A 21,539-nucleotide genomic window follows, 5' to 3' on the forward strand; every position below is an offset into this window, starting at 1 on the left:
TCTCCTCTCGGATAGGGGGAGGGCCCTCTTTTAATTAGCTGATTAATAATTAATGAGGAAGCAGGGTGTCTCCTTCAGAGAGAGTGAGAGAGAGAGAGATAGAAAGAGAGATAGAGAGAGAGAGAGAGATGAGAAAACAGCTCTACAGATTAATGTGTGTCAATTTTTGCTTTTATTTTAAGCTTTTATGAGGAAACATTATGAGGAAATAGTTGTAAACTATCACATAGCATATTGTGCAAATGTTTTAGCCGGTTGTGGAAATTATATTTTAAAGCTCGTTTTTGGGGCAGTAAGTGTTTATTCCCGCAGTAAACAGTAATATTAGAATAAATACAAATAATATTCATAAATTCAAACATAAGGTAGTAATTTGCCTGAAATATGATCTACTTTCTTAAACACGAGAAACTCTTGCTACTTTTACTGTGTTTATTATTTTTATTAGAACATGTTCTAATATTAATGTGGTGTTTTTTTATCAGGTAGAAACTCTCTAATTTCTGGGAGATTTCTGGTTTTGAGTGATGTGTTTTGGTGCATAAATCTTTTGCACAGTGAATCGTCTCCAGCACAGCTCCTAAAATAAAGGCACTATTAATAACGGACGGGACAGCCACTTAAACTGCAGACTCATTATACAGCTCTTTAGTATTCAGTATTAAATATTCAGTAATTGTTATAAATTATTTAATAAAAACACACTTTAAACACTGCTGCAGAAAAAATATGGTGAAACTGGTGGAGCCCGTAAACAAGCTCAGCTTGTATCCAGTACAGGGCGGGTTTTTGTTTGAGTTTGATGGTTAAATGGGCCATAATGGTGGACTAGCATGAGTAGGGGATGAGTTGTGGATAAGTTGGGGATGAAGATGAGACTTGGGGATGAGTTGGGGGTGAAGTGGAGATTGGAGATGAGTTGGGGAGTTGGGGATGAATATGGGACGATTTGGGGATAAAATGGGGGTTTTGGGGATGAGTTGGGGATGAAGTGGGGAGTTGAGGATGAGATGAAGAGTTGGGGATGAATTAGGGATGAGTTGGGGATGAAGTGGGGACTTGGGGTGATGTGGAGATAAGTTGGGGATGAAGTGGGGACTTGGGGATGAGTTGAGGTGATGTGAGGTTGAGTTGAGGAGTTTGAGTTGGGGTGGAGTGTTGGGGATGAGTTGGAGAGTTGATGATGAGTTGGGGATTAGTTGGGGAGTTAAGCATGAGTAGGAGAGTTGGGAATGAGGTGGGGAATTAGGGTTGAGTTGGGAGGTGATGTGGAGAGTTGGGGTTGAGTTGTGGATGAGGTAATAAGTTGGGGATGTGGTGGGGATGAGCAATGCATCTCTGGACGCTTCTCGAGATCTATCTATCTCTTAAAAATGAAATGTATTAAATATGATATGATATATTAAATGCAGGTTTATGCTACAATGCTAACCGTATCTTTTTCCCCTCTCTTTTCTCTTCTCCATATGCCCGTCACTGATGTATCTGACTGATCTTCTGCTGTTTTCTTCTCGTCTGCAGGTAAGAGATACTTCCACATAACTACATTACTGTTGTTGGACATTTTCATTTATAATTCTTAAAAAGTAGTTTCTTTATTAGCTTGCCATGCTAATATTCAGTCTTGAGGCCGGAGCTCTGCAGTGAATGCATTGATTTAGTACTGGATTCTGCAGGAACGTTGAGGTTCATAGATAACCCCTCTATCAGAGGTCAGTCTGCTGCCCCGGGGCAACATCACTGCTGTGGCCGGGGGCATCAGAACACCCAGCTGCACCAGTGTGTGAGATTTTAGTGCTGTGCTTAAACACCCATACAGCCCTGAACCTGCACTGAACTGCTGGAGTCTAATCACACACACACACACACACTGTTCAGCTGGGCGCACAGCCAGCAAGACCACAGTGGATCTGTAATACACACTGGCAACTTTTCCCAATTCACTCTGAGTACAGTTTAGATTATATACACTGCTGTGTTTATATATCTCTCTCTCACTCTCTTAGTCTCTTATATATATATATATATATATATATATATATATATATATATATATATATATATATATATATATATATACACACACTATTTAAGTAGAAATGAAGGTCAGTTAATCCAAAAAGAAGAATTTCAAGAATTTCTATCTGGAATATAATCAAGAGGAAGATGGATGATCACAAGCCATCAAACCACCAAACTGAACTGCTTGAATTTTTGCACCAGGAGTAAAGCAGCATAAAGTTATCCAAAAGCAGTGTGTAAGACTGGTGGAGGAGGAGAACATGGTGCCAAGATGCATGAAAAAAATGTGATTAAAAAACAACCAGTGTTATTCCACCAAATATTGATTATTTCTGAACTCTTAAAACTTTATGAATATGAACTTGTTTTCTTTGCATTATTTGAGGTCTGAAAGCTCTGCATCTTTTTTGTTATTTCAGTCATTTCTCATTTTCTGTAAATAAATGCTCTAAATGAGAATATTTTTATTTGTAATTTGGGAGAAATGTTGTCTGTAGTTTATAGAATAAAACAACAATGTTCATTTTACTCAAACATAAACCTATAAATAGCAAAATCAGAGAAACTGGTTCAGAAACTGTTGTTTCTTCATTTTTTCCAGAGCTGTATGATAATCTGTGGTTGATCCTGTTGATTAAGGTTATAGACGGTGCTGTAGACAGTCTGAAGCTGAAGCTCGTATTGTGTAGGAATGTTCAGTTCTGCTTTTTTCAGTGCTCAAACAAAAGCTGACAGAAATATGCTGGTTAATACATGCTCGGGCTGCACAATCCTGAGAACTCATTTGGACCTATTTTGCGTGATGAGCGCAGTGAGTGAATTATATGTGAAATAATAAATCCTGGTTATTTATTCCTGCTCTGTGTCTCACCAGTCGCTCCGATCCCCTCGTCCTCAATCTTATTTGAGAAGTAACAAAGGCAGTTAATCAATAGCCCATTGGCTGGAGGCACAGCGGCGGGATGAGATGATTGGTCCAGGCTGGGGGCGGGGGAGTGACAGCGAGGTGTCACAGCGGTAAATCTGCAGACGGTAACGGGGAGCAGGTCGATAGCTCTTCAGCCGGTATAAGTGTCTATCTCTAATGCGGCTCTATACGTCCTCAATCACCTTAACGTACTACACGACGTAAACGCGGGCGTCTGGAGTTGCTGCACAATCGTACGGGCGACGTATGTGTTGTTAGGAGAGACATTAGCGGCTATAATGAGACATGAAGGTGTCATTATTACTGAGGGAGTAAGGGAATTAGTGTTTATTGGATGTGTTTGTGTGTATATATAGATATATACGTACACACTTGTACCGTATGTCTGTTCTGTAGAAGTAAATGCATTATTATCTCGAGGGCTGTGAATATATCCATCCAAAATTTCTATACGGCAATATATTGTGACATTACATCCATACGCAAATCAATATTAATTCACTTCTAAGTCGACTTTACTCCTTTGTGCAAATCTTGATAGAGAATAGTTTTAAAGATCCTAAATCATGAAAAACTAGTCATGTTTTAACCCGTTCACACTGAAGATATAAAGATAAGGAGTGTTTTAGCTTAGTCTGCTATTTAAAAGGGGCTCAATACTGGGCAGTCAATCAGAATTATCATACATAATATACACGGTGGTTGCTGTGGTATCCCAGTTGGTTGCAGCATGGGTGCTAGGAAGTTATTCAGTTGTTGCTAGGTGGTTGCTATAGTGTTAGTGATTGCTGTGGTATTCCAGGTGGTTGCTAGATGGGTGCTATGAAGTTGCTCTGTGGTTGTTCTGGTATTCCAAGTGGTTGCGAGATGGGTGCTAGGAAGTTATTCAGTGGTTTCAGGATGTCTGCTATAGTGTTAGTGATTGCCGTGGTGTCCCAGGTGGTTGCTAGATTGGTGGAAGGAAGTTGCTCTGTGCTTGCTGTATTATCCCAGGTGGTTGCTCGATGGGTGCTTTGATATTCCAAGTGGTTGCTAGGTGGATGCTATAGGGTTGGTTAGTGGTTGCTGTGATGTCCTTGGTGGTTGCTGTAGGGTTGCTTAGTGGTTGCTGTGATGTCCTAGGTGGTTTCTATAGTGTTGCTTAGTGATTGCTGTGATATCCCAGGTGGTTGCTAGGTGGGTCCTATGAAGTTACTCCGTGGTTGCTGTGATATCCCAGGTGGTTGCTAGGTGAGTGCTATACTGTTGCACAGTGGTTGCTATGGTATCCCAGTGTTTGCTAGATGAGTACTAGGAAGTTGCTCTGTGATTGCTGTGATATCCCAGGTGGTTGCTCGATGGGTGCTTTGATATTCCAAGTGGTTGCTAGGTGGATGCTATAGGGTTGGTTAGTGGTTGCTGTGATGTCCTTGGTGGTTGCTGTAGGGTTGCTTAGTGGTTGCTGTGATGTCCTAGGTGGTTTCTATAGTGTTGCTTAGTGATTGCTGTGATATCCCAGGTGGTTGCTAGGTGGGTCCTATGAAGTTACTCCGTGGTTGCTGTGATATCCCAGGTGGTTGCTAGGTGAGTTCTATACTGTTGCACAGTGGTTGCTATGGTATCCCAGTGTTTGCTAGATGAGTACTAGGAAGTTGCTCTGTGATTGCTGTGATATCCCAGGTGGTTGCTAGGTGGTTGCTAAGGTGTTGCTCTGTGGTTGCTGTGGTATTTCAGATGTTTGCTAGATGGTTTCTATTACATTGCATCGTGGTTGTTCTGGTATTGTACATGGTTGCATAAGTAAAAGAGGATATGATTAAATACATCACAATATATTGCGATACTGTATGCAGGACAACATTTACATTATGATTGTTTAAACCAAATTTGAGCAAAAATGTAATATTCTGAAATCATATTTATCTCTCATATTTTTATAATCTAAGTAAAAAAGGGTTTATTTTTTTATCCAGTCAGAACAGTGGGATCTAACCACAGGGTACAACACTGCCCTCTAATGGACGGGGTTTAAACACAACACTGAAAATGAACCACTTCTGACACCAATCTTTACTTCTAAGCTACTAGTTAAAAATGAATACAGTGAATTTGAGAATCGATACAGTTTTACAAAACAAAATATTGCATTATTTCGATATATCGATATTTTCTTACACCCCTATTAATATCGTAATAGCACAGCGGTACCTAATTTAACCCAGCGGCTCCAGTTTGGCTGAGACAGTTGTGCTGTATTTCATAACTGTTTCTGAACAAAGGCTTCCCCCCTTGAAACACTGCATTAATTCATTATCACCCAGAGAAGCTCTTCAGCCTGTAGCTCTGTGGGGAGAGTCAGCTATAGAGGACAATTACGGCTGGTCTTTGTTTAGTATTGAATGGACGGGCTGGGCGCGAGAGTGTTGTAAAGGCTGCTGTGAGAGGGTGAGGTGTTGAGGGGCAGGCTGGGTAATGGGAATCAGCGTGGCGAGAGTTAATATACAGTAGGCAGGAGGATAATGAGCTCAGTGCTGCTGACACATTGATTTAGCCGGGCGACGGCGGCAGCGAAATTAGCCACAGCTTGAGAGAGACGTCAACAGGCTCTACAATAGCACCTTCCTAATGACTCTTACCTCCTTATACACCCTCCTCCCCAACAACAACATAACTTAAAATACCCGCCCGCCCCCCCTTCCTGTTCATTTCTTTTGTAGACTGAAAACATTTGGGTTTGACATTAAAAGATGAAAATGAGATAAAAGATCAACATTTTAGCTTTTATTACCAGGTATTTACATCTAGATCTGATTCACAGTTCATAAGATTCAGCAGCTTCTGTCTGAGCACACATACTTTTCTTATGAGCAAAAGTATTGGAACATGTGACTGTAAGGTGTGTTTTGTTGCCCAGGTGTGTCTCGATGTGTCCAAATGATTGCGAATGCGCCTTGTAATGAATGCAGCATTTACTATTGCACATATTTACGAAGTGCAAATGCTCACTTACACGCACAGTTTACACACTATTACCATGTATTTTCCAATTTTATTTTACTTGTCACACAACAGACACTCACAGATAAGAAACACACAGTTTATTTACAAAAGGGCTGGGCTTACAGGAGTAGTATGGGACAGGCAGGGTCAGTAACAGTAAAGCAACAAATATAATCAACATACCAGAGTGAAGTCAGGCAAAACATAGACAAAAGAGTGGTCAAAATTGCAAAAATAGATTGGTAATAGAGATAAACAATAGGAAGGGCAAGGCAATAATCGATAGTCGGAAACAAAAACTAGTTGGTAACAAAAGGTAATAAACAAAGGAAATGCTTTGTGGAAGATCTAGATAACTAGATTCAATACTTGACTAGGATCAGAGCAAACTGAGGGGTATTTATACTAGACAGACCAGGTGGAAACAATCAGTAACTTGGGGAGTGGGAAGGCTGTAGTGTCATGTGATCTGCAGAGTTAGTGCATGCTGGGAAGTGGAGTATTGTTGTGTAGTTCAGAGTCCAGAGCAGGCAGACTCCCAGCGTCAGGATTGACATTACTCAAAATATATCCCCCCGAACAAATATTGCAATGTCAGTTTCCAAGCATTTTTAAAAGCCTGGATTTTAAAAGAATCACTAAATGAGCAGCTGTCCCAATACTTTTGTCCATGTTGTGTAGGTCAAGCCCTGACTGGTCACAGCTAATTTAATAGCCGTTAGCCTTTTAGCCTACAGACAGGGCTACCTAGCAACCACTAGCCTATCAGAAATGTGTTTGTTTAGCATCTTTAACCAAGTCAAGAATCCATTTTTTGTCTGAAGTGTTTTTGTTCCAGTTCTCATCAAAGTGAAGGAAGATCATTATCATCATATCTCATTATCTATAAATCCCTAATTACCTTCTGTGTTGAGATGGACTCTGGCTAGCTGCTTGCTCTGATTTTGTGCTTCGCTAAGCTCCTCCGATCCAGACGGACATCTTGGTGACTTTCAGAGCCGAGAACGAGGCGGCAGATAACAGCTCAGCCCTGGAGGATACAGTTGGCTCCCGTTGGCTTTCATTAAGGGCAATAAACACATATTTAATGCTGCTGGCTCAGAGCCTCTTTATTTGAACCGGGCCCAAGATGCTAGCGGAGCATGTGCCGCACCCGGGAGCAGCTGGAAATCTGTCTGGCACCCGAGTCTCATCGCATCTGGGAGTTTCCACCTAGAGGCTACAGGTCTGTCCGTCCTGCTGCTGCAGAACCAGAGCCTTTATGATACTCAGTACTGTTCCAGTGTGGGAAGTGTGGAGTTTAGTTCAGTAATTCCACTGAGCCTCCAGGGAACAAAAGGGAAGCTTGGCTGACTGTTAAGTGTCCGTCGTCTGAGATGAGAGACGAGATGAGACGGGAGAAAACAGACGAGACGAGAGAGAAGAGATAAGAGAGGAGAGATGAGATAAAAGACAAGAAGAAAGATTAAACAAGAGGGGGAGAGAAAACAGTAAAAACAAGAGATGGGAGGAGAGACGAGAGAGAAAAGAGAACAGTCAAGACGAGAAATAAGGGACAGTATGAGGTGAGAGACAGGGTGAGAGAGGTGAGACAGAGACAAGAAAAGAAAGAGGATAGAAAAGTTGAGAGACAAAATGAGAGCTGGGACAAGAGAGACGAGACAATGGGAGAGAAACAGTGAAACAAGAGAGGAGAGACAAGACAAGAGATCAGAGACAGGATGTGATGAGAGAAGGGGGTGAGAGGAGAGACGGGTTATAAAAAGAGATGAAAGACAGGATGAGAGATGGGACAAGAGATGAGGCAAGAGAGAAAAGAGAAGAGACAAGACGAGAGCGATGAGAAAAGACGAAAAGAGAGAGAAGAGAAAAGTTGAGAAACGATAGATGAGATGAAACATGAGATGAGACAAAAGACAAGTCAAGAGAATAGAGATGAGACAGGATGAAAGACGTGGTGAGAAATAAATTGAGAGACAAGATGAGCGATGGGATCAGAGAAAACTGTGAAAACAAGAGAAGGGAAGAGAAGTGAAAGAGGAGAGAGAACAGCCGAGACAAGAGACAAGGCAAGAGATGAAAGATTGGATGTGATGAGAGACGAAGCAAGAGAGAAAAGAGAAGAGATGAGAGGAGAGATGAGTCAAGAGCAATAAGGAATGAAGAGAAGAGAGAGAAGAGAAAAGTTAAGGAACAAGATGAGACATGAGACGAGACGAAAGACAAGTCAAGAAATAGATATGAGACAGGATTAAAGACGAGGCGAGGGAGGAGAGACAGCTGAGAGGTGAGATGAAAGAGAGACAAGATGAGAGAAAAGACAGAAGACAAGTCAAGACAGCTGAGAGGTGGACTAAGACAGGAAGAGAAGAGAGACGAGACGATAGATGAGGTGAAAGACCTCTGGTATTGCTTGGGGGGTTTCTATAATATACCAGGAGATTATATTGAGGTTGCTAGGTGGCTTCTATAGATTTGCTAGGTGGTTAATATGGTGTTACTGGGTGGCTACTATGGTATCCCTGGTAGGTGTGTACTATATGATAACTATGGTGTTTCTAGGTGGTTAATATGGTGTTGCTGCGGTGCTGGTAGATGGTTACTATGGTGTTGCTAGGTGCTTTCTGTGGTATAAAATTACATTTATATTGGCCACTCACTAGAACTGTCTCAGTCTGGACCGTGTGTGTGTGTGTGTGTGTGTGTGTGTGTGTGTCACTGTAAGGGGGCTTTATGAAGGTAGGCGGGGTGCCACAGTCGCCCCTTAGGCAAGTCCCATTAAGTCTCTTCATTTGCAGTGAGCAGATGGTGTGTTTGATTGTATTCACCAACAGGCTGCTGCAGTAATGGAGTGGAGTTTATTTGGAGAGCTCAGGCTCCTCAAACTGCACCCAATCAGAGTTTACGGCCACTCTGAGAGATGGGCGGGGCTAATAACACTGCTGTCCAACTGTTTTGCTCCGCCCGTGTCTTTTTACTGTTATCACCAGTATGGAGGGAGCTTTCCCTGCTGCTGGATCCTGAGGCCTGTTTTCATTTCATTACGTGTTTGTGTGTATTTATGTGTGTGTTTGTGTGTTTGTATTAGTTTGTGTGTGTGTGTATTAGTGTGTGTGTGTGTGATTGATTTTCAGATTAGGCCGTCATCAATCATACCCCTGACAGCCCCAGATGGCACATCGTTGAGCTTCCAAATGGCTCGTCTCTCTCAGATCCAGTCACCTGCAGAACGCCGCCGCCGCTCTACGCTTTATTCTCGCTCAGGTTTCATCACAGACGGGCATAAAGCTTTTTACTGTAGCAGTGAGATTTACAGAGTTTAGCACTGAAATAATAATACTTTAATATCCTCTTAATATTACAACATCCTACAGGTGTGAGCACAGGTGTGATTAGCTTTATCAGGACACTATTTTTACTAGCTTTAAATTTTTCAGCTGTCTGCCTCCACACTGTTACTAATACAACACTAGTCTACAGTTTGGGCACACCTCTTCTCATTCAGTGTTTTTCTTTATTTATTCCTTTATTTAATGTATTTTCTACAGGGGTTGGGCAATAAAACTGAAACACCTGTCATCATTTTAGTGTGGGATTTTAGGTTTCATGGCTAAATTGGAGCAGCCTGGTGTTCAATCTTCATTAATTGCACATTGCACCAGTAAGAGCAGAGTGTGAAGGTTCAATTAGCAGGGTAAGAGAACAGTTCTGCTCTAAATATTACAATGCACACAACATTATGGGAGACATACCAGAGTTCAAAAGAGGACAAATTGTTTTTCCTCTGTTCCACCTTACGTGCTATTGCTAGAATTACTCTTTGCCAGCTGCTTATCAGAATCTGGCTTATACAAGAAGTCCTTGTATTGATAAAACTTTATAGAAGATCGATATAGATAATCTTATAATCTGCATCAGTGCATCAGCAAATGCATTTTTGCAATTTATTACATAAGTTTTGTATTGAAATAAAAGACTAAAATATAAATGCACACCCGTGCATCTTCGCATCTATTTCTAATTTTATTTGCAATTACAATTTTTTCAGATAATTTTTCACTTACTTTATTTTGTTCTTTTAGCATCTGTGCGCACCGTTGAAAATGAGCGAAATACACCCGTGCACGCTTTTAGCCACAAAATGAGTGTACTGTTTAAGCACCATATACAATTGCATACAATAATAATATTCCTTGATGGAATATACATTGTTTAAACCACCTTTATATCTGAAATTGTTTTTTAATAAATCAGTGTTCATATGTAGTAATGACAATTAATTTTTCTTTATGATTGTTGATTCTCTGTGACTCTCCAGAAGATGAATATCAGACTGAGAGTAGGTTATATGAAGGAGAAAGCTGGATGAAGGTCCAGCTGAGCAGATCTGAGAGGCATGTCTACTCGACAAGCGTTAAAAATAACCCCTTACAGCCATACAGTAGGCTGCTAAGTGTGTGTGTGTGTGTATGTGTGTGTGTGTGTGTGTGCTGGTGGCGATCTCTAGGCTCCCCCTCCCTCGGCGCAGCCAGCAGCTATAAAAAGACATAATTGAAAGATTTTTTGATCCAAAATAAAAGACAGGAAAAAAAATCACAGAGGATGATGCTTGACATGTTTAATTGTGTGTGTGTGTGTGTGTGTGTGTGTGTGTACTGGAGTGTGTGTGTGTGTGTGTGTGTGTGTGTGTGTGTGTGATGTTCTGGTACTGGAGCAGATGCTGCTTGTCAGAGAACAAGGCCCTCATCACTTGCACTTCCTGTACACTTCCTGTGGGCCTCTGGGATGGAGCATTGGAGGGGGCATGTGTACAGAGTCAAGGCTGGCGATGGATGAATGAAAGGATAGATGGATGGATGGATAGATAGATAGATAGATAGATAGATAGATAGATAGATAGATAGATAGATAGATAGATAGATAGATAGATAGATAGATAGATAGATAGATAGATAGATAGATAGATAGATAGATAGATAGATAGATAGATGAATGAAGTACAACTTATATAGCGCCTTTCTAGAAACCCAAGGACGCTTTACAGTTTACACATTTTACACACAACTATTTATACTCAGCACTCATCCACACACCGGTGAGAAGCGGCAGCCAATAACGCACAGCGTACTCTCAATTTCTCAATTTAGAGTATCCAATTTATCTGATCTCCATGTTTTTGGACTGTGGGAGGAAACCCATGCAGACACAAGGAGAACATGGAAACTCCACCCAGATAGAGACTTGAACCCAAGACCCCAGTGCTAAAAGGCGAACATGCTAGCCACTTAGCCACAAAGCCACCGTGCCACCAGTGAAATGTCTGAGTGAAACGGTTTCCTGTATTGCCACTGTGTGAGAACGAATTAGAGTCAGCATGCTAGTGAGTAAATCCCTCGATATGGAGATCTGCGCAGGCGCAGCAGCAATACCAGAGCAAAAATTCTATAGTTTTTATGCATTATTGAGTCAATCGTTACAAACTATTTATGACGTTTTAATCAGATTCTATCAGTGATGTAAAATAAGTTCCTAAAATAATAATCCAGCGTTTGTTTTTCAGTATTTTGGTCTCTTTCTATTAAAACAGATGAAAGGCTGGTCTTGTCTGCACGACTGGAGGTTGAGGCTGGTAGATTGGACCAGGCCGCAGTGGGTGGGAGGGGCTATAGAGGCACTCCATCACTGCAGATATTACAGATATTACTGATGTCTGGGTAACCTTTCCCTGTCGTCCTGAGAATAATGGTGTGAAACAGGAATGTGTGAGTGCATCAGGACGCAGTGGAGGCGGGACTCACTGATGCATTCTGACACATTCATCTGATGGTAGCACTTCAACTGCATTCATTATGTAATCTGTGGTTAGATCGGTCCTGATAATAAACACCTTTTTCTGATGCATTATTGTCAAAATGAGACAATCTTAAACAGCTGAAAATAATAATAATAATAATAATAATAATAATAATAATAATAGTATTGTAATTTCACCCCTTTAAACAGCAATTAGTTCGTGATTAATGATAATATTCAGATAATATACTGGAACATTTACATTAATGGTTTCTCCTTACTAATTAAACTAACATTATTGTCATGTATTGTACCATATATGGCCCAAATATATGGCACAAAAACCGTTTTTATTTGGACAGATATATTGACCAGGAAATGATTATGATAAATTATATTGGGTCCAATTTTAGTAAACTATAAACAAGCCATTAGACATGCACCATACAGTTAGATTTAGGGTGTGTTAGTGTGTTTTTGCTATCGTAACGACGGGAAAAGTACACCTTACGCGGCTCGAAATGAGCAAAAAGCTTGCACTAATTCTCTTAATTAATCATGGGTCTATTGATTTTTTGTTTAGATTATTAGTTTAGATAGAAATATTGGTGTCAGAAGTGGTTTATTATTAAGATAGCATCTGATTGGATAAAAAGTAAGCTTTTCTTTCACTCAGCTTTTATAATTATGATAATGTTTGTTTTATACTCTGGGAGATTTTTATAGAAATAAATTTGATATCACAAAATATATCATCTTGCTTATAGTATTTTATACTTATTCTTAAATAAAGTGTGCTCTGTTTTTGGGCCAAAATAACATTTTTAACTTTTAAAAGCAGAAATACTGAAGTGCAGTGTTTTTCTACATTAATTATCCATAACATTAAAACCACTAACAGGGGAGGTGAATCACATTGACATAACATATCAAATTAATCAATAAATCAATCAGTCAACCTTTACTTAAATTTGGAATAACACTGAGGTTGACCCTCATTTACAATGTAACCAAGCTGAACATTATATAGAACAAGGGATTGATAACAGCAAGTTGGAGTGTTCCATAATATATATGCACACAAAATATACACCATTATGTATTAAGCATATTTTTTTTAAACAATAAAGAAAAAGACAAATTGTAATAATTGTCATATTCTGTTTCTATTTTAGATTTGTTTTGATATTTAGGATGTGATTCTACAGGTATTTTTGTAGAAGTCTTGATATTTGCAGTTCATTTGCAATGTTGTGGCTGATTATACTCATACTTATCTATTCTTATTTAATTTTATATTGGTATTGTCACGACTGGCTCTAGGCCGTGACAAATGAATGGAAGACACACAGTGTTTAAATGGCAAAAAATATAAATTTAATGAAGAAATTAGAAAAAGGTTCATGTCCAGACATTTATAAACAAAAAGGCGGCCCAAAGAAAACCTACGTATCAACAAAAAACAACTAAAGCATAATGTCAAACAGAACCAAACCAAGCAGGCCCAGAAAACTGAGCTGCCTGCAGCAAACAGAACAAAAGAAAGGCCTCCCGCAGCACACCTACACAGGTGCATATATTGATTAGGTCTGTAGCCCCACCCCCTAACACCCAATCAGGGGACAGGCACGTCACACACCCCCCCCTTAAAAAAAACAAAAAACAAAAAAAAACAAAAGAAAAACAGAACTCCAACAGCTTTGATCCAGTCCTGCCATCTCCATGTTTCAAGTCCACTCCACACAACCTCATTCACCAGTCTCCACCAGCAACCCTGGCGCCTAGGAAGCAATTTAAGGTAGAGCCAAGAGGGAGAGAAAGCAAAAGAGAAAAATTAAAACACTGGAGAAAAACAAGACAGCAGCCTGAATTTATTTACCCAGTGGACCACGGGACAGGGCATCAGCAATTACATTATCCTGGCCCTTGATATGCCGTATGTCTAGGTGGTACCCCTGTAAAAACAGACACCATCTCATCAATCGCTGGTTCGGATTCTGTAAAGAATGCAAAAAAGTCAAGGGGTTATGATCAGTATACACTACCAGAGAACAAGCCGTACCCACATAGACCTCAAAGTGTTTCAGGGCCCAAATTAGGGCCAAAGCCTCCTTTTCTATTACAGAATAATTCAACTGGTAAGAATTAAATTTTCTTGAGAAAAAACCAACAGGGTGATCAACCCCATACTCAGAAGCCTGCATCAGAACTGCCCCAGCACCAACATTGCTGGCATCAACCTGCAATTTAAAACACTGATCCAAATGAGGTGCGGCTAAAACTGGAGCGACTGTTAGAAGTAGCTTTAATTCCTCAAAAGCTTGCTGACAATTTGGAGTCCAATCAAACTTAACTTGATTTCGTAGCAAATTAGTAAGGGGTGCTGCCACTACTGAGAAATTTCTGCAGAAGGCACGGTAGTACCCAACCATCCCAAGAAAACGCATCAATTCTTTTTTTGTGACTGGAGGAGGAAACTGGTCAATAGCTTGCACTTTCGACTTCAACGGGCACACTTTTCCCTGCCCCACAACCATTCCCAGATAGTTAACAGTAGCCTTAGCAAACTCACATTTTAACAGGTTGATTGTAAGATTAGCTTCAACAAATCTATCAAACAACTCCCGCATACGAAGAAGGTGAGTGTCCCAAGTATTACTGGTCACCACAAGATCATCTAGATAAACTGCACACCCTTCTAATCCAGAGACAACACGATTCATTAATCGCTGAAATGTAGCGGGAGCATTTCGAAGTCCAAAACTCATGACTTTGTAAGAGTACAAACCAGATGGTGTAATGAAAGCAGAAATTTCTTGGGCTCTTGGTGTTAACGGAACCTGCCAATAACCTTTCAATAGATCGAATTTGCTTACAAACTGGGCAGCCCCCACCTGATCGATACAATCATCCACCCGTGGCAAAGGAAAAGAATCAGGCTTGGTCACTGCATTTACCTTTCGATAATCTGTGCAGAACCTGAAAGAACCGTCAGGTTTATTTACCAACAAACATGGAGAGGCCCAGCTGGAGAAAGAGGGTTCTGCTATGTTGTTTTTAAGCATGTACTCAACTTCTCTATCCAACCAACAATAGGCAACAAGGCCAGGACTTGGTCACCTGGCTGAAACACACGAACCTCTGACCGACGATCAAACAAATGCTTCATCTTATCCTGGGAAAGGCTTAACCTTTCCTTAGCAAACTGACCAGCCTCATAGAGACGCCTTTGAAAATCACTGACATAACCTAAAACATGATTAGGTGGCTCCGACATTTTTTAAACTATCAGTCAACAGTGACAACGGACCACGCACACTGTGCGCAAACACAAGCTGGTTAGGGCTAAATCCTAAACTTTCCTGGGACGCCTCCCTAGCAGCCAACAATAACCACGGCAACCCTGCTTCCCAATCATCTTGCATTTGAACACAGTAAGAACGCAGCAAAGCCTTCAGTGTCTGATGAAATCGTTCTAATGCTCCTTGGCTCTGAGCATGATAAGCAGTAGCTTGGTTATGTTTTACATGAAGCTGCTTCAATACCTGGCTAAACAAACTAGAAGTAAAATTAGACCCTTGATCAGACTGTATAAATCGAGGGATTCCAAAAACTGAGATAAACTGTGTCAAAGCTTTAACCACAGATTTTGCAGTGATAGACCGAAGGGGATAGGCTGCAGGATAACGTGTGGCTTGACACATCACAGTCAGGAGATAAGTACTCCCGGCTTTGGACTTGGGTAAAGGGCCGACACAGTCCACAATCAGATGTTCAAAAGGCTGACTAATAGCAGGAATAGGGTAAAGTGGAGCAGGTTTCAATGTTTGATTGGGCTTACCCGTTAACTGGCAAGTGTGGCAGGTCTTAATGTATAAAGATACATCCCTTTTTAACTTTGGCCAAAAGAAATGCTGAAGTATCCTATTGTAGGTCTTTTTAACTCCCAAATGTCCTGACGCATCATGCGCAGTTTGCAGCACCAGACAACGAAACTCTTTGGGAACTACAATTTGCAGAATGGAGTCTCCCACAAAATGAACTCCATGAGGAACCCATTTTCTCACCAACAGTTCATCCTCCAGGAAATAACCTGAAGATACATCCTCAATAACATCAGCAGGTAGAACTCTGTCAAACAACTCACTGAGAGAAGGATCAGCCACCTGCTCCCTAATCAACTCATCACGGGAAACAGAGAGGGAAGAGGGAATTTCGACTGTTTTACCCTCAGAAATTTCTGTTGGAGACAAAGGAACAGAGGTTAATGGTGTTTTACTCATAGCACGTGTCACAGCACAAGAGTTGAATATCTCAGGGGAAACATCCTCCAAAACACCCATCTGACTGTTTGGTGTTAAAGTTACAACCAAAGATGGAGAACCATTTACCCAGACACGGTCACCAGCAAGATTGTTTCCTAGAATCAAATGCACCCCCTCTACTGGCAAACAAGAACGTACACCCAATTCTACCTCTCCATTAACAAGATCAGATGACAGAACAACTCTATGTAGTGGAACAGTCAGTACTTTTAATCCAATTCCTCTAATTAAGACATCACTGCCTGTATATGAATTAGAAGAAAAAGGCAACACAGACTCTAATATAAAAGATTCTGACGCCCCAGTATCCCTCAAAATACGAATGGGAACTTGCTTCGCAGAGCCAACCAAGTGAACAGAACCCTCTGTAACAAATGGAACATACTTTTACTTTTTACAATGGAACATACTGTTCCATACATGTAACAAATGGAACAGATTTTAATATAGCCTTAATGTTCTCCTTTAAACGCTTATCAGTGATTGATAACCCAACATCATAATGACTAGCAACTTCAAGCAACTGATCTTTAGAAAACTGATCCAATAGTCCCTCAGAAGGAGACTCAACAAATTGACTAACAGAAGCCATAGTTAACCAGGGTAAAATAAGCAGCCAAACAACTCAACAGGAGGGGAGGGAAAATGCAATTGCAATTCCCACTAACTAATAAACAAAACTACCTAAACTCAACCTAGTCTTCATACAACTTCCAAGAGTCAAGTCTCTTTAAGCACCCAAATACCAGTAGCGTTGAAGTCCCCTGGCCAAGGCCACAAAACCCAACCACCATGGCGGTGCCCTCAACCCAGAAGTTGTACAAAAATAAAAAAATAAAACAAAATCCCTCAAAATCCACCCCCCAAAGAAAAATGGTGTGCCCAAACACGGACACCCCACTAAACCTACCAAAAGGGAACTGCAACACAAACCCACCCCACCCTGCAGAGCTGTACTCACCCAGAGAAGACCAAACAAATCCAAAGCAAAGCAGGCCCAGCCAAACAATCCTACATGAACTCAAACCAAATCAAACAAAATCCTATACAACCAAAACAAAGACACTGTATGTCCCCATTTAAGCAAAAAAAAAGAGAAAAAATAGGTAGGACGAGCCCCCACATTTGTCACGACTGGCTCTAGGCCGTGACAAATGAATGGAAGACACACAGTGTTTAAATGGCAAAAAATATAAATTTAATGAAGAAATTAGAAAAAGGTTCATGTCCAGACATTTATAAACAAAAAGGCGGCCCAAAGAAAACCTACGTATCAACAAAAAACAACTAAAGCATAATGTCAAACAGAACCAAACCAAGCAGGCCCAGAAAACTGAGCTGCCTGCAGCAAACAGAACAAAAGAAAGGCCTCCCGCAGCACACCTACACAGGTGCATATATTGATTAGGTCTGTAGCCCCACCCCCTAACACCCAATCAGGGGACAGGCACGTCACAGTATGAAGTCAGTTGTGATCAGATAGATCAGAGATCGATGCCTTTGATAAGCATGTGTTTGACCCAAGGTGGCGGTCAGCGGGAGATTCCCCGTCGGTACAGCTGCCTGCTGTTATCTCTGAAGGTCAGACACAGTCTCTTTACTGTAATTGATGAGCTCCAGCATATTGATCTGTTAGTTGTTGGTGCTGGTAAGACAGGAGGTTTGACTAAATGGACATACATTAATTCAGTGTGCTAACATAGACCTCCATTCCAGCCAGGCAGAGTAGATAGGGCTGCACTGTGAATATAATGTTTTGGGTTATATACACGTTTTCCAAGCATTTAAGTTTGATGTACGGCTTAAAAAAAGGTTTGAGTTTCAAATTAAAAACCTCTGGAATATAATCAAGAGGAAGATGGATGATCACAAACCATCAAACCACCAAACTGAACTGCTTGAATTTTTGCACCAGGAGTAAAGCAGCATAAAGTTATCCAAAAGCAGTGTGTAAGACTGGTGGGGAGAACATGATGCCAAGATGCATAAAAAACTGTGATTAAAAAACAGGATTATTCCACCAAATATTGATTATTTCTAAACTCTTAAAACTTTATGAATATGAACTTGTTTTCTTTGCATTATTTGAGGTCTGAAAGTTCTGCATCTTTTTTGTTATTTCAGCCATTTCTCATTTTCTGAAAAAAATACTCTAAATTACAATATTTTTATTTGGAATTTGGTTAATAGAACACAACAATGTTCCATTTACTCAAACATATACCTATAAATAAGCTAAATCAGAGAAACTGATTTAGAAAAGTGTTTAATTTTTTCCAGAGCTGTATATTTAGATATACAAGAGGTTTTACTTAAAGTGGACACATTCATATGACATACCTTTTTTACATAAGTTAGAAAATTGTCTGTGCGCTATACAAAACATGTTTATAAAGTTCTTTACACAAAATCACTCCCACATAAACATAAAGATCTCACCAGCTCTATTTTTTACCAGTTTTAGTCCCTTTCAGAACAAGACGCTTAGGGGTTTTGTCACTTTTATGCAATTATTTGCTATTATAAACTGTTGCTGGCACCACCTCTTGTTTATGGTAAGAGTTTACCACAGGTTAGTGTTAGGTTGTGCTTAATGTTTACACATGACCAATTTTTGATTTATTCCAAACTGTAATAGAAGCAAAAAACACATTATTTTAAAAAAGCCTAAATCTCCCTCATCTGCTGACTTGCCACAGACAGTTGGTACAGATCCCTCCCTCAGATGAAGTCTGCTGGCTATCTGCGATAGAACACAAAACTCATTATTTGAACATTCTTACACCTCCCTAATCTACGGACTTGCCATAGACAGTAGGTACAGATCCCTCCCCCCAAAGAAGTCTGGCTAATCCTGCTGCATACTGTCTGACGTTCTCAGCCATTAGACCGAAGTTGCTTTTCTTCAACTGATCCAGTAGAGTTAAATGGGTTTTGTTTTTAAATGTAGACAAGACAGATTTTAAGGTTAATGAACCCAACTTTCATTATTAAACTATTTTAACAGATTCAGGACTACAGTAATTATTATAAAATTACAACATGTTCTATATAATCAGTGGAGCTGAAACAGTAATGGACAATAGTTGTAGACACAAGGAGGTGGTCAGAAGGTTGCTTGATGCTTGATCGGGGTATGTGTGGGTGAATATGAGCCTGAATCTAAAGTCTGGACATGTTTGGACTGGTCTACAGACACAGTGAGACACGGCGAGTGGTGTACTGATGAGTGGAGAGTATGAGAACATGATGGGCTGTGCTTTGCCGAACATACGGTACATACGGTAGTGCCAGCACATATGTGGCTAGATGACTTCATATTTAGGCTCTGAGGAGGCTTCGCCTGCTGTTTCCACTGATGCCCCCCTCCACCCCGTACACCCACTCTCTGCCCAACATGTGTTCCAAAATTAATTTCCTGTTACGTATGCATTTATTCATACATTTGACTGGAATCCAAATTTGCATCGCCTTGCAAACAGGGCTTTTGTGTTTTCTGCCCAGTAGCCCTCATAACACTCGCTTCCATATCGTCCTGGACGCATCGCGCTGGCATTTATTCGTGGACGCCTCGCTGTTTGAATAATGTGTTCATGGAGGCGTTCACTGCTGTGCTCCAAATGGGTAATCTAATGCCTTTATTTATGCCTGCAAATGTTACCTGGGCTTTCTTCTCCTCCTTTCTGTTCCCTGTCAAAGTTTGTTCCAAAATAAAAACACTATTTTTAATACAAACCTAAATCAGAAAAGATTGGGACAGTATTAGGACTTACATTTCCTTTGAGTTTTATTTGACTGCAGGCAGTATAATTCGTATATATACATGATTAATTTGATACACATCCATTGCTGCATTTCAGCATCTCAAAAATTATTCAGTATCTCGAAATAACAACTTACAATCTTGAAACTGTGAAATAGCATCTCAAAATGATAAGATAATGTTTCAAAATAATGTATTGCTCTCTCCAAATAAGGACTTAGTATCTCATTAGTAACTAATTTCTTGGACAGGGACTTTTATATCAGGATCTCATTTGACTAAATCTTTCAATATTTCGAGTGCTCTTTGCTAATGCTGACCTTACACCAAATGATTTTCAAGCGCTCAAACTGTCATGGACAAATTTCCAGTGTTGGGATAAAATGGTGAGAGTGTTGTTAGAGTGGAGTTGAGGTCACGTCATCTCGATGGTTCAGTGTAAGATGGTTAGGATTAAAGGTTTAGGTCAGTCTTTTTCACTTCCTGCGTTCAGATAAAATCAACCGTATTTAATGTTATCATAAGTCTTAAGACTTTGGTCATGCAAATATTGATGTGAACTATGTCAACAACCAATAGGAGAGCTACGGGAAGCCACAAGCCAAATGCAAGAACATTTTTGGAACTGGGGCGGGGATTGAACACAGGCCACATAATTTATAATTATGACATATTAATATTAATTAATAATAATTCATTATAAATAATCTCAGAAAGAATCTAGATGCTAGTCTTGCAAAGAGTGACCCTGCAAGATCCTCAATCTTTGCAAAATCTTAGTCTGTGAGGAAAAAGTCTGTGAATTGTCTTTAGATGTGAGAGGGTGTCAGATTTAGTCTATTAGCCCCTTAATAGGTCAGGATTTTTGTCAATTGTCTGCTTGATATTACACCACAAAATCTTGAGGATTTCTATTCAAGCATTACATAAAAAAAGCTTTAATGTTTGATAATGAACATTACTGAAAACATGATTATAATTGTAATAGAAAATATAATAAAATATTTAAGTAAATGTGCTAATGTCAAAATATATTAAATAAAATCATAAAATTTTCTTTTTCCTGAACTTCATAATCATATCAAAAATCATATCAAACAGTTCATGTCTCCAAACCTTTTTGTTATGTTTGTCTAGTTTTTACATCTAATTTCAATCCTGCAGAATTTGTGTTGATTCCTGATTGATTCCTGTTACAGATCTGGAATTATTAAGTGGAGTAGAGAGAAAGCAGGCAGCTTCTCCAAATGTCCTGTAGGAGATTTCAAGGCCTCAAATTTTCAGGATGTAAATAAAAGGGGTGGGCAATATTATATCGTATACAATATATTGTGACACTCAAATATCATGATATTAAAAATCCATATCGTGATAACAGGGCTGTTCTGTCTTAAAAGTAGTCTATTATTTACTGTGAAGCTTTAGGTGTATTTATTGTATAATTGTTTTAGTTTGCAGTTTATATGCATGCACTAAATATTCTGCAATATTATTTGCTGCATTATATTATTTTATGCTATATTATTTATTTTGCCACATTATGATTATACTGTTATACTATTATACTATATTCCTGAAATGAATGAATTATTTTAGTTTTCCTATATCACCAAGTATATCGTTATTGCAAAAATACCCCGAAATATCGTGATATTATTTTAGAGCCATATCGCCCATCCCTAGTAAACAAGTTATTTTACTGCAGAAAAAATGGTTTTGTATAACCTAA

General features: G+C 39.7%; 1 protein-coding gene and 1 long non-coding RNA gene across 5 annotated transcripts in view; one reads left to right on the forward strand and one right to left on the reverse strand.

Moving 5' to 3' along the window:
* Positions 1-21,539, forward strand: part of brsk2b (BR serine/threonine kinase 2b) — a 214,043-nt gene that overhangs the window by 89,469 nt on the left and 103,035 nt on the right. The window lies entirely within an intron of this gene.
* Positions 13,077-17,506, reverse strand: LOC125787161 (uncharacterized). The gene is made up of 2 exons (XR_007429104.1): positions 17,382-17,506; positions 13,077-13,234 (listed from the first exon to the last, which is right to left on the reverse strand). It is a non-coding gene; the product is annotated as an uncharacterized LOC125787161 (long non-coding RNA).

The sequence above is a fragment of the Astyanax mexicanus genome, chromosome 23 (assembly GCF_023375975.1).
Source record: "Astyanax mexicanus isolate ESR-SI-001 chromosome 23, AstMex3_surface, whole genome shotgun sequence".
Taxonomy (NCBI): domain Eukaryota; kingdom Metazoa; phylum Chordata; class Actinopteri; order Characiformes; family Acestrorhamphidae; genus Astyanax; species Astyanax mexicanus.